This window comes from Chamaea fasciata, unplaced genomic scaffold (assembly GCF_029207755.1).
Source record: "Chamaea fasciata isolate MVZ Bird 193981 ecotype frontalis unplaced genomic scaffold, bChaFas1.0.hap1 SCAF_5, whole genome shotgun sequence".
NCBI classification, from domain to species: Eukaryota; Metazoa; Chordata; class Aves; order Passeriformes; family Sylviidae; genus Chamaea; species Chamaea fasciata.
In genome coordinates, this window is record NW_027094090.1 from 38,605,023 (window position 1) to 38,619,889 (window position 14,867).

General features: G+C 38.9%; 1 long non-coding RNA gene across 1 annotated transcript; it reads right to left on the bottom strand.

The window, feature by feature from the left end:
- Positions 1 to 4,600: 4,600 nt before the first annotated feature.
- LOC136290210 (uncharacterized) lies at positions 4,601 to 13,013 on the bottom strand. The gene is made up of 3 exons (XR_010721047.1): positions 12,932 to 13,013; positions 11,393 to 11,538; positions 4,601 to 5,886 (listed from the first exon to the last, which is right to left on the bottom strand). It is a non-coding gene; the product is annotated as an uncharacterized lncRNA (long non-coding RNA).
- Positions 13,014 to 14,867: the final 1,854 nt, after the last annotated feature.

The window sequence follows — 14,867 nt, forward strand, 5'->3', positions numbered from 1 at the left end:
ACAAGACCAAATGAGTCAGCAACCTCCTGTTCTTTGTGGAAAGATTCTGAGAGAGAATTTTTGAAGAATTTTCCTCTGTGGAGGTTCTTTTTCATCTAATGAGAACATATGGTTTTGGCAGCACCAATCTCTAAGGAATGCAGTCAGACTTTCTTTTATTTTCCTCCTTTAGGAAGGATCAGCATAAGTACTGAGCTCGCTACCAGTAAATCACCAAGTAGCATGAAGTATTCCAAATGTAATCATAACTATCCTCACTTGAAGAAGGCTTGGAATGATGTGAATCATAACTGCACTTCATAACAAAGATAATATTGTGAAAATGTTCCTATTCAGAAGCAATGAGTCATGCTACAATGACCGTCACTTAATCATTCTGACTAAACAGAGATCAACATTTACAACTGAATGTGTTACATTTTGAAATATTCTGGGGACAGAAATATGGCAAAGTATAAAACCTTGTAAAGGCTACCACTGTATATTAATTCATGTGACCTAAGAGCTACTAGTTTTACTTGCAAAGACTGTGGTCGGTGAGGTGTGAAAGGCCCTTATTATTTCAAAAATGCCTTGAAAACATTTTTCAGTATCAGGAATAATCCACTTCACCTTTTGGCACACTGTTTATTTTCCTTTCACAGGAGATTAATGCAATGATAAATGATTGGTATAGTTGAGAATAAAAACAGCATGGATGACCACAAAAGCAGAATTTTGCTTTTTCCCTTAATGTAACTTAGTATTCAAAAGAATATTAAGTAAGTTTGCCAATGACACTAAACTAGGAGGAGCTGCATATTCCCTTGAGAGCAAAGAGGGCCTACAGAAAGACCTTGACAAATCATAAAGATCGGCAGTCACCAACCACATGAAGCTAAGTAGTAGAAGTGCCAGATTCTGCACCTGGGATGAGGCTACCCTGGTTGTGTACATAGACTGGGGAATGAGAGGCCAGAGGGCAGCATTACAGAAAGGGGCCTGGTGTCCTGATCTAGGGCAAGCTGAACATGAGTCAGCAGTGCCCCGGCAGCCAGGAGGGCCAACCCTGTCCTGGGGGGCATCAGGCACAGCACTGCCAGCCAGGCAAGGGAGGGGATTGTCCTTGGCCTGCTCTGCTCTGCTCTGCTCTGCTCTGGGGCAGCCTCACCTTGAATATTGTGTGAAGTTTTGGTCACCACAATATAAGAAAGATGTAAAATTATTAGAGTGCCCAAAGGAGGACAAGAAGGATGGTGAAGGGCTTTGAGGTGAAGCTGTATGAGGAGTGGCTGAGGAGACTTGGTTTGTTCAGCAGGAGTTTGAGGGGACACCTCACTGCACTTTTCAACATCCTTGCAAGGGAAGTGGAAGAGCAGGTACCAATCTCTTCACTCTCATGACCAGTAACAGGACTCAATTAAATGCCCTAAAGTTGTTTCAGGTGAGGTTTAGGTTGGGTAAAAGGAAAAAGCTTTTCATCCAGAGGGTGTTTGAGCACTTGTAACTGTGCAAAGTGGTCACAGCACCGAGCCTGAGTACAAGAAGCATTTGGACAATGCTTTTTAGGCACATGTTGTGACTCCTGGGGTGTCCTGTCCAGGGTCAGAATTTGGACTTCATGGTTTTTGCAGGTGGCTTCCAACTCAGCATATTCTATGATTCTATGACTTTTCTATACTTCAACTGTTGATAAAAACCTATTATGGAGTGGCAGCTTCCTATCAAATGGCCTGTTAAAGGACTAGTTTATAATCCCATATCTAAGAACCTTGGATTCCTTTTGGTCTAATATAGATGTATTATCTTCCCCTTGCAAACTCATTAAAAATAATCTTTTTTTTCTAAAAAAAAAATCAAGTTTAAAAGTAAAAATCTCAAGTGCATTATTTTTTTCATACTGTGAAACATTGAGCATGAGACAGCAATGTGCCCTCTCTGTAGTAGCAACTTGTGGTGTCCTGGGCTGTGTTAGAAGTGTTAAGGGATTGGGTCAAGGGAGATTATCCATTCCTTCCACTCCGCACTGGGGAGGCTGCACTTGGAATTCTGTGCTCTTTGCTGGGCTCCCCAGTACAAGAGAGACTTGGACACAGTGCAAAGAGTCAAGTGCAGCACCAATAGGAAGATTAATAGACTTAAACTAGAGCATCTCTTATATCAGGAAAGGCTGAGAGACTATGAACCATTCAGACTGGATAAGAGAAAACTCACAAGGGTTTTCTCAATGTGTATAAATACCTGAAGGATAAGTATACAGAAGAAGGAGCCAGGCTCTTTTCAGTGGTGGCAAGGGACAGGACCAGAGTCATTGGCCACAAAGCGAAATTCAGGAGTTTCCTTGTGAACATCAGTAAACACTTTTTATTGTGAGGGTGACCAAGTACTGGCACAGGTTGCCCAGAGATGTTATGGAGTCTCCATCATTGGAGGTATTCAAAAATTACCTGGATATGTTCTTGAGCAAAGAGTTGTTGGTGTCCCTGCTTGAGCTGGGGTGCTGGACCAGATGGCGTCCACAGGTCCTTTCAAACCTCAGGCATTCTGTGATTTTGTGATCTCTTCTAACCAAGTATCTGAGTATTGATGATGATCAGAACTGATAGTGGTCAAGTAAAACAAGAAGCACAGAACTCCATTCTAAATTTATATTGGATCACTACTAACTAACCTTCATAAACTTTGGAGAGTACCTTTCTTCTGACTTTTTTCTGCACTCTGCTGTTCCTGTACATCTGACACAACTTTTGCACACAATGATTTCAAACTTCTGGATTAGTCCATGTACTTCCCCTTTGACTATGGTGAATCTTCTGCAGAGCTATATCTAATTTACTGTCCTCCTCCAAGTGCTTTTACTGATACCATATCCATCTGGTGGTGCTGTGCTGATACCATCATGTCTCCTGCTGAACACTAGTCTCTTACATCTTTGTAGCATCCTGTCTGTACCCATCCTTTGAGGCAGGGAACATCTGGTTTTTATACACTGATTAACCTTGAATGGAGACTCCAGGGCTCTCAGGTAATACAAATAGATGATGACGATAGCAATATGATGTGAGGCTCCAGCCTAGCATATTGATTTCACCTACATATAAATGTCAAGTTTTGGAATAAAATCTGGTGCTTCAAAACTGTTGGATATTTGCCTGGAACCATTATTTTGTCTTTTCTTTTCTAGCTAATCCAAAATTGAAATTTTGAATAATTTCCTATTCGATGGAATTGAAGAATACTTTCTATAGAGAAGTGAAACACATAAATATTTTCATAGATTGTGAGAGGAAAGTTTTGTAAACATGAATAATATGCTGATTGGAGCATAGAAAGCCTGTAAGATTTCTTCTTTTTCTTTCAGAAAAAAATAAGAACAGTGACTTTGTTTTTACACAAAGATGTCATCGAAACCATTCTACGCAATTGCGCAGGCCTTCTATCCTTGACCAAAAAACGGTGGAATGAAGTCAATAAAGAAATAAAAGTTCAAAACATCAGGAAATTAATAAGGGTTTTTAAGAGAAAAAGGGGTCATGTGCTTTTTGGAGAATCATAATTCTAGATGTCAAGGATACAACACATTTTTAATCACTACTTTTCTCACTGATTTTGTTGGGCCTTTCTTACTCTGGATGTAACAATTTTAGATCCCTAATGAAAGTAAATTGAAGAATTTGGATGATGCTAAAGGCGAACTTGGGAAAAAATCTAAAACTGACCTCAGCTGGATAAATCCACTTCTTTAGTGTTAATTCAGACAAACAGTAGATATTATTTTTTTAAAGGCAGTTTAAGCACCACATGGTGCATTCCGTTTCTAGAAAGTGGACCTAGGTCATTGTCTGTATAGTAGGACTGTAATAGGGTGGTAGGAAACTTGGTTTCCTAACTTCAGTCCTAGTGAGACAATCTATTCAAGCTTTACATTCGTACAATCTCCTGCTATCAGGGAAAAATGTAGAGTATTAATAATGTGGAAGAACAAGATAGCTAGAATCATTGCTGGTTGCTATTTTTGCATAAGAAAGCAGATACTGTTTTTGTCCTCTCATAAAATCCCTTCTGCTTGAGGTCATAGCCAGGCAGGCCCTGCAGCCAGTCCACTCTCATGCATTGTACCAGCACATCTGGCTGTGCTACCACCTACTCCCGCCAACCCATAGCTCCTGTTAGAACAGCTCTGCATTTTCAGCAGGGCAGTATGCCCTGGGACATATGCTTCCCAGTACATGGAATAGCCAAAATGCCCCTCTGAAAACAACAGGCTGGAAACCAGACCCTTTCAATGGGAGATGTTCAGGCAGCTCAACTGGATGGAATGAGCACACTGGGTCTCTGTAAGAGGTTTATGCAGCCAGATATATATCCAGAAATGGAAGGTCTGCCTTGGCTTAGAGGCTGCTAACAGTGGAGAGAGTCTGCCTTGCAAGTAGTTTCTGTGTCAGTGTGTGGTGGTTTGACTCCAGCTGGATACCAGGTGCCCACCAAAGCCCGTTCCTCCTCAGCTGGACAGGGGAGAGAAAATATAATGAAAGGCTCCTGGACTGAGAAAAGGACAAGGAGAGACCTTTCACCATTACCATCATAGGCAAAACAGACTCAGCTTGAGGGAATTAGTTTAATCTATTACAAATCAAATCAGAGTAGGGTAATGAGAAATAAAACCTTGAACTATCCACCCTCCCTTCTTCCCAGGTTTAACCTCAGTCCAGATTTTGTCCAACTTCTTCTCCCCAGTGGAGCAGGGGAATGAGGAATCGAGGCTATGATCAATCCATCACACATTGTGTCTGCTGTTCTTTCCTTTTGAGGGAGAAAATTTCTCACACTCTTCCTCTGCTCCAGTGTAGGGTTCCTCCAACAGGACACAGTCCTTCACAAACGTCTCTTCCCCTTCATGGGGTGTAGCCCTTCACACACTGCTCCAGCATGGTCCCTCCCTCAGGGTGCAGTCCTTCAGGAACACACTGCTCCGGAGTGGGTCCTCCATGGGGTCACCTGTTCTGTCGGCAAACCTGCTCACTGCGGGCTCCTCTCTCCACGGGGCCACAGGTCCTGCCAGGGCCCTGCTCCAGCACAGGTTTCCCAGAGGGTCACAGCCCCCTTCAGGCCTCCACCTGTTCCAGTGTGGGGTCCTCAGAGGCTGCAGTTGGATCTCTGTTCCTCCATGGACCTCCACGGACTGAAGGGTCCCATCCTGCCTCACCATGGGCTGCACCACGGGCTGCAGGGGAATCTCTGCTCCATTGCCTGGAGGGTTTCCTGCCCCACCTTCCAAGACTGGTGTCGGAAGAGTTGTTTCTCCTGCATATTCTCACTCCTCTCTCTGGTTGCTGTTCCAGCAGTTCCCCCCTTTCTTAAGTCTGTTATCCCAGAGGCACTACCATCATTGCTGATGGGCTCAGCCTTGGCCAGCAGCAGGTCCACCCTGGAGCTGGCTGGAATTAACTTTTTTGCCTGTGGGGGAGTCTTCTGGCAGTTTTTCACAGAAGCCACCCCTGTAGGTCCCTCATTACCAAAACCTGGTCACGCAAGAGCTCTCGCAGCAAACACAGGGGCCAGCACTGGATTCCTGCTGGCCTCATCTGGGCCCTGCAGGCACCGTGGGGCAGATGCCTGCCACAGCTGAGGAGGTCTGAATGTCTCCCACCCCTCCTGGCAGACGGAGTCCTGGCTGAGACCAACAGAGGCAGCCTAGGAGGAGACTGGGAGCACCATCAGTGACTGATAGCAAGGTTAGACAATGGTGACTGGCACTGAAAGCAAACCAAAAACAGATGCAAGCCAGCCCAGTCAAATTAGCAGGTGTTTAACTCCATGTTCCCTGTGCACTCTGAAGTGGTTCCAACATTAGCTGGTCACCCAGAAAGTGTTTGTCTTTACGTAGAAGATCAGTGCTCAACATGTCTATAGGAAACAAAAATTGAGAGTTATAAGTCACCAAGACAGGTGTAATTTTCTGACAGAACTATAGTGATCTAGTTTATTTACAGCCAGTCATAACAGCAAAAGAGCAGAACATAAATCTTGAAAAGGGTGTCAAAGGTGGAAAGACAACTGTGGAAGAACATACATGCCAGAAGAAATAAAGCATTGGAGCCTGTGATTATTTTCACCTTATTTATCCCTACATATCCTAGATACATTATTAATTAAAATGATATGAGCGTGATGGCATGTATTTTGTTCTGCAGATGGGTTGTAAGGCAATGGAAAGTCTGAACCTTCTTGGTGTAGATACAGTGTAGCAAAATCTAACATATAGAAAAAATAATAATTCTGGAGAAAAGACCAATAAGAATCACCCAGTTCAGTAGAACATGGCCCAAATTCAAACTCCTTTTAATTGTTTACATCCCTGCTTTTGTTTTGTATCTCTTCTGGCTATCATCTATGTTGTACACAATCTGAATTCATGTAGATAAAAATCCCCCTTAAAAGTCAGACTTTTCATTATATGGGTTACACATCAAAAATAGATTGAATAAAATAAAATGTCCATGAACACATCCTATCTTCCCTTCACCTAATCAGAGAAGTAATGACTCATTTTTATGACACAGATGATATTGATACATCAATAAACTATTACTTCTGGTTCTTAATTTTTATTCTTTATCCAATTAATTAAACTTTTTTTAATAGTTATACGTTCTATTCATGGTTACCATGGAGAGTGAAAGTACACAGTGTAACATCAGTTCTAAATCTATTAATATGAAATTATCAGTTTGGTTATGTTTCAGTTATTTCATCAGTAATTACTATGAAAATAAAGAGAACCATGATGTTTATAAGACCATTATGTGCTGTTAACCACTAAATGATATGGCAACCATGTGATTTCTTGACATTTATTAGAAGATTCTGTTCCCTACCATAAAGAATTTGTAATCAAAAAATGAAAAAAACCTATGTGTATTCAGAACACTCTCATCCACTATGTTAAGAATGTTTTTCATCTCATCGTACCACATCTTTGCTCTGCAAAGAGACCACATCTCTGCAAAAGAATTGTTTTTCACAGACAAGTGGATCCAAACTTTTCAGCCTTCACAGTGCTCAAAAGCTGCTATTATTGGAAAGGAGATTATCCCTGCCATTTGTATGATATCATGGTAGTTTCTCAAGTTGCATCAGGTGACTTTGAATTTCCCCTGTCCTGTGAAGATCAAACAGCTGCTGATGGGTTCTTGTAAATCTGAACTACAGCTGTAAATGAATTCTGAACATTTAGATACCAAATAGAGTACCTATTGGCAAAGAATTTTTTGGTTTTGTCTTGAAAAATGTGCATTTGCATTACATCAGGTTAGTGGAAAATTTGCTGAAGTGATTTTCTTTGCTTTTAGAGAGCTATTATTAAGAGGAGTATCTCTTTAAGAGAATCTATGACCTTTAAAGTTTTGAAATACATACAAATAAATGAGTAAAGAAAATTAAACCCTTGGAAAAAGGAAATGGAAAAGCTTATCAAGTATCCGTCCAATTTTGAATGCTACATTTTTTCTGTCAATAGTCATGAAGAAGTTACAGCTAAGAGAGCCACTGGTAGCTATTGATATTTATTTACAGATTTATGAAACAATTCTTTTCAGTCTGCAACCTACTGCACATTCCATAACGTCCTACTCTAAGGATCAATTCATCCATAGGGAAAACAGAACACACTTCATAATGTAAAGCTGCAGTTATGGTGCATCTGTGGTTTCCCCCCTTGCCCCTTTAGACAGGAATATGCTACAGAAAGTAGCTAGGTAGGGCAAATTTGATTTCACACAGAAAAGTATTTCACATGGATATCAAGATAACAGTTGCTATTACCAGCATTCATGAAGTGAGATCAGAGGACTCTAGGATATACCTGCAATCTGTTTTGAATGCATATATTTTTTCTGGTTTTGTCTGGTTTTGTTTTTAATATAATACAGACATATATAGATATATAGATATATAGACATGTATATAATATATATATATATATATTTAAATCAGAGTTTGGATCAAGTAATATTTATCTTTATCTTATGAGGAAAAGAAGCGGCTAGAGTAACATTATTTCTACATCTTTGGTTTTATTTTTTACATAATGCTATTTTTAGTTTTTTAACATCTTATTCTTATTATATTGACTTGAATACAGACACATCTTATTACCTTCCCAGCTTTTAGATGACAAAATCCCTTTACATTTTCTTCCTCTCACAGAATCAAACCTCATCTCCTAAGAAGCAGGAATGAAAGTCTTCAGAGCAAAGAGCTGAATATTGCTAAAGTAGTAGCCATGAAAATTGATTCTATAATGCACTGCAAAGTTACATGATCTTCTAAGTTATTGTGGGCCACCTTTAAATTTTATACAGACAGACTGGATAGAAAGTCACATGATGAGCGAAAAGATTCAGTAAAATATGACAAGGAAATTGTTTAGATTTAAATATGAGTATCACAAGAAGAGAGGAGACGTGTTATATCAGTCAGTGTTTTATTTCTCAATAGATTTTAGAGTGATATCTTCTTTTCTGAAGAAGCATTAAATCCACCAAAAATCAGATTTCTTAAATGGCTTAGCAGTAATTTGCACGGAGAAGTATTGTACACAATTTCACTGTTTTGGTGGATAAACTATGGGGCTCAAAGTTAAATGATGTGAGTGAGCATCCATAGATATTCAGGTAACTTGACTGGATGTTAGGTGAAATTCAAAAACAGACAATGTTCATAAAACCTCAAATAACAGCCTCACTAACTTCCAGCCCTGGAAAAAAAGGAAAAAAAGAAAAAAAGAAAAGAAAAGAAAAGAAAAGAAAAGAAAAGAAAAGAAAAGAAAAGAAAAGAAAAGAAAAGAAAAGAAAAGAAAAGAAAAGAAAAGAAAAGAAAAGAAAAGAAAAGAAAAGAAAAGAAAAGAAAAGAAAAGAAAAGAAAAGAAAAGAAAAGAAAAGAAAAGAAAAGAAAAGAAAAGAAAAGAAAAGAAAAAGAGAGAGAGAAAAAAATAAAGAAAAAAATAAGAAAAATAGAAAAAAATGTCAAAAAAACCCCACATGTTTAATTAATTTTCACATACAAAAGTAAAGATCAGTATGAGGGCACTTGAAAACTCTTCTTGAAATTCTCTTTTCCATTCCTATACTCACATATTGGTAGAAGTAGCACAGTCTAATTTGCTTCTGTCAGGTTAAAAAAAAAAAAACAACAAAACACTAAATCCCAGGTAAAGGAGAAAAATATCTCCATAACTATGAAAGTAAAGCAGGAAAAATGCAATTGCTTTTTTCTTGATCCAGATTGACCTTGCATACCAGTAGTTTCAACATTTTTCTGCAGTGTTTTGTGAGCAAGTTTCACATGACATAAGTGATAGGAAGTATTTGTGAAAGGTACTGCATAAATGATTTCACACAAGATCTTCTGCTATTTCATGGGTTACAGAATCAAATATCCATAACTTTCTGTCATACTAAGGTGAAATAAGAACAAGAAGCACCCCAATTGTCTCAGTTCTTGACCAACCTTAAAAATAAAAAGATACTGTTTGCACTTACATATAAACAAGGACAACCATATAGCCATGCAAAAAAAGATACTTTGGTGTTTCTCAGCTTTGAGATTTTACTAGTAATTGAATATTACTAGAGTTTTAATTGTTGACAATTACATATTTTCAATTTAAAATAATGTCATGGGTTTTGTAAAGAACATGTTATTCTATTCCATCTGGGTAGAGCAGAATTGCTTATCTTCGCCCAAATTAGTCAGTGTCACTTATCAGATGGTGGAGTGCTACTTATCTCTCTTCATTGTTTCACTACTCCCTTGGGGATATCTTCTGCTAATGGACCATTAAGAGCTCACCAATGACATGACACATTACATAGTACTATTGTAAGGTACTCCACACAGGGAGGAGGAGCCAAACCATCTTAACCTAGATAAAAAGGAGCCACAGTCCCACTAGGTATCCAGTTTTCCACCAGACCCCTGGAGGAAGACCGGACCCATCTCACCATTACTGGACCCTTTTTCTTCAACGGGACCATCTCTACTCCAACAGAACCACATCTGACACTCCAGGAGGGCTTACTTTGGACAGCTTCCAACACCCTGACCAACAGGGTGTCAAGTTGTATTTCTGACTCTGTCAGAGTTTTCTAGGATTTCTTGTTGGTTTGTTTGCTTGCTTATTCTTCTGTACTACAACATCTGTATTTTTATATACCTAGTAAAGAACTGCTATACCTATTCCCAAAATCTTTGCCTGACAGTCTTTCAATTGCAAATTTATAATAATTTGAAAAAGAGGGGAGAGGCTTACATTTCAAGGGAGACTCCAACCCTCCCTGGCAGATACCTGTCTATCTAAACTAAGACAAATAAAAATCCCGGTTTTATATAGTTCATCTTAATTTATGGATTGCCTATTGCCTTTGAGCCTTAATCAGTATATTTTACCAAACTCTTTGCTGTAGTGCTTGCAGGAGTTAAATTTGGAGGCTAGCTAAACACATTGGTTTACACCACTTTATTTATGTTTCTTTATGCTTCATATGCTTCCATAGAACTTCACAGCATTCATCCATTTCCCATCTGCTTATCTGAAAAGCAGAAGTTTCAAAACTACCAATACATACCAGACATACAAATCATTATTACTGGCTTTGTCTGGCAGTCTTAAAAATGGTAACGTTCAGGTGCATACAAATCATCTGTTGTTTTTACAGAGAAGTAAACTCTTGCTAAAGAAGATTTTTAAAGCTTCTTTTCAAAACCAGGGCTTCAAGAAGTCATTGGGACATTGCGAATTACCAGTTCTCCATCCAATACAATACAGAAAATGACTTTCAATGCACACAGACACACACACACAAATTAAAATACCTACTTAAAACATAAGTTGTGTTAGTTACAAGGAAACACCCTACATTACTTCAAATGTATGACACTCAGTAGAAATTCAGTAAAATAAAAAAAGACATGGAATTGCTAGAGTGCACATACAATTCCATCATTAACCTTCAGTGCTGGGGGGTTTACTTCATTCTCTAATGCACCAAAGAAATCTCAAAGTCAAAACAACAACAAAACCCCTACATTACTCTTGAGCCAGGAGAAACTTTGCCAAATTTAAGAAAAGATCATTGAAAATATGTCGTAACTTACACGATGTGTAGAAAAAAGAATTATGAGAATTATCTCATGGCTAATGCTAACTCCATCAGATAGCGCTTGGAATAGACAGAAGGAAGAGGAATTGAAACAAACCAAGACATGCTTATGCTTATATTAATAATGGTCTGCTTCCTCTCCCTTTTTTTCTCTTGAAGCCAGAAGTAACTCAGAAAACTGATCCCAAATATGGCTATTTCCCAAAATGACACTGACTTGACATTGGAAAAAAATTAGTCTGATTTCTTACCTTACTGAGATGCTGGCTGTCAGATTCATTAATTCTTCAATCATGGGATTATATGAAAAACTGCTATCTATAAATTGACTAGGTGTTTGAAAGCACCTGAATCTTCTAAATCTGTTTAGCTTCCTTGGGAGTCCAATAATTTCACCCTGAGGCAAGAAAAAAAAATGTAATAATTTTTCCTCTCTCTGAATTTAAATTCACATAAAGCCAAAGAAACCTTTAAAAATGGGCCTCCTTCAGGGCTGATCCTTCTTATTTCCCCTTAGCTGTGGGCCAAGGCATTGTGTCCTGTCTCCTCTAAACTGAAACTATCACATATTGACTGAATTAAAGGCTCTGTAAAGATACAGGCCAAAATCTACTGAGATTCAGAATGTTTGCTGGAAATATTATTTCTACAACTGCAGCTTAACCTAGGCTGGGGAAAAAAATCATATTTGGGAGTGTATTGAAATCAAAGCAAAGAAAAACAAAAAACAGCTTGTTGCTCTTCTACTCTTCTATCTGCAAACAGAAGAAAAATTTGACAAGGGAAAATTCAGCACAGGAATAGAAAGAAGACTTATTTATATAGGTAGACTGACAGGTCTGTCACTCTATTCCTCCTCTTTGCATATTGTTATCAAATCAGACACCCTTGGAAAACATTTTAGGTGCCTCATGATGCAGGGAGTTCCCAAATGTTTCAACTTCAGGTTCATATGAGAAGAATGTGCTGCAATTAGACTCCCTCTCTCTTTCTCTGTTCTTTAGTCAGGCAGACTGTTTTTCCATCCTCACAAATGAAAAAGTTCAGAAGGCTTGGGATGTTTACTGGTTTCATTTTACAACACCATCCTGAAATCCTGCACAGGTTGGAGCACACATCTCCGGAATGATAGACTTAGAGCAGTGTCATTCTTTCAATATTTAAAAAAAAACAAAAAAAAAACCACCCAAAAAAAACCCAAACAAAGAACAACAACAAAAAAAAACCACAAACAACCAACCACAAGATCAGTTCATGAAACAGAACACCTCTGATTTATGAAAATTGCATACATGTATAATCAGTATGTCAGACTTTTTTATTCAAAAACTTTATGGAGAGCTCTCAGATTGTAGGAAAAGCAAAGTCTGAAATTAGCATGGGTGTATTTAGCTTAGCTTTATCTCCAGACCGGCAGCTAGCTGCCTGTCAAAAGGTTTTAAGTAAAGTTCTTGATTGTAGGTCAGTCCTCAGTGGATAAATCACAGAAGCAGGCACAGATAAGGTGCACGATTGGCTGTTCTCCTGCTGAGGAGAGACCGCATTAAGTTAGACTAATGAATACTGAATCATTTTCTCATCCTCAGGGTGGACACCACTGTCAGGGCTGAGTCACTGTGCACGCAGTATGCTGAAGTGATTTAAAATGCAGCAGCCTCTAGTGCTGGTGACAGATGGATATAAACTTTGGGCATGATACACACTCATTTCTAGGCCTTCACAAGACATGAGGACAAATATACAAGAAAACAAAAGACAAACTGTGATATAAGTCCCCCATTTTTGCATACTTGAGGAAAGTGCAAAGTGGACACTTTTTCACAGCCTTTTAGGATGACCAAAGAGGACTCTCTTCTAGGGTAGTCAAAGGTGGATACTTTATTCCAAGGTGACTTTGATGCTTTTTCTTTCCAGAAGACTGCAGAACACCCTGCAAGAAGTGATGTGTTACCTCTGCATAATGAAAACTCATCTCTTATATTTTCTGCTGAAAACTTCTGATGTACTCACCACTTTACCTAGTCATATGGAGGTATTACAGAATCAAAATGCAGATATGCAGATAGAGGTACATTTTGATTTTGTTACTTGCATTTTAAATAGAAATACATGGTCTTGTTTTAGAGGGAGAAGATAAAAGGGTAACTTCATCAGTACCCAACACTCTGAAGGTAAGGATTGATCAAATGAATATTATTAGACTCTGGGTGAGAAATTACACAACATTTTCCAACTTAGCTGAGAGATAATGTCTTATGGACTTGACTTTGCCCTGCATTATGATTTCTGTTTGTAAAATCCTGGTGTTTTGCATGGGCAGCTACTCACAAGCCTTGCAAGTAGGGAATTGTGGTGAGCTCCCAGGGGCCTTTCATGGCAATCAGTGACCAGCTTGGGACCAGCCCAGGAAACATGCTATCTCATACTGCTTGCCAGGGGGGCTTTTATCAAGTTCCAACTGCTTGCTTTCAAAAGTTGCTTTCTGTCGAGCCTTTGAGAAAACTTTGCACAACCCTGTGATTTATTTCTCTGTGGTGAACCCTCATTAGTCAAGAAGTGCAAATAATGCTGCCTTGGCATAGAGCACCCACAGAACACATCCTCTAAGGAATGCTATTCATGAAAGAAAAAAGGATAATGAAACGTCATAATATACATGCATGAATTCTTCTAGCTACTCCGTCAAACCGTAGCCTATGGAAACCTAAATTGGAAAGCTGCTTAGGACAGGAAACATGTGGCAAAGAGTGGCTATGAATGGTCACCAGCAGAATAGCTTTATGAAAACAATAGCCCTAATACTTGCATGCCCTTCTGTGCCATTTAAAGAATTGCTGTTCATTGTAGAAAATGGGACTTTTAAGCTGACCTTCTGTTTTTACCATTGGGGAAGCTAATGCTTGCATTGCAAGGGGAAAACTGGTTGGTTGTTTTTCATTATGGTATGTGCCACAAATTAGAATGTCAGGAAGGTCTGAAATTTCATCTCATCCAAATCGATTAGTGTTAATGTTTTCCTCATTATGATTTCATCAGGATTAATTAATGGGATCTGTGAATAATATGCTGCACATATTTGATATGCAAAACCAAACCAACTGTACAATTTATGTTTCTTTACACCAGGTGCTTTCCATATTCAGTTAGGAATATAGACTACATGTCCATGGTGTAGATTAATACAGCTCACCTTCCTGAACCGTGAAGTGCCCTGGATGTCAGTGAAGCCTGTGCTAGCAGCTGACCCTGCTGGAGTCACAGCTTCTGCCCTGCACAGCCAGCCCAGAAAGAAATAGGCTCATTTCCTTACCAGCTTAGGAGGTTCAATGCACTTTTAGATTATGTTGGTATAAATACATCTTGGCATTTAAAAATAGTTCAGGGTAAACTTAGGGAATGTCCAATACGTTTTTTCAGACTCATCCAGTGGTCACTCAGAGCGGTCTATAAATTGTCTGTCTGGCAGGATTCATCAGTAAGTATACACAGCAGACACAGGAGTGGGCTGCTTATAATTTTCAGGAAAGTGCTCATGATCAGCAGAGAGAAATTGCTGTTGATAGCAATGGTAGTGTCCAATTAACCCCTCTCTACACAAATATCTGAATTTTCAGAGAGGCCATTTTTAAGTGTCTTTTTTAAAAAACTGTTTTGATGGCAGATCAGAGGATAAAGATTTTATGTCTTTTGTACCTTTTTAAAAACATGACAAACTACTTTACAGGC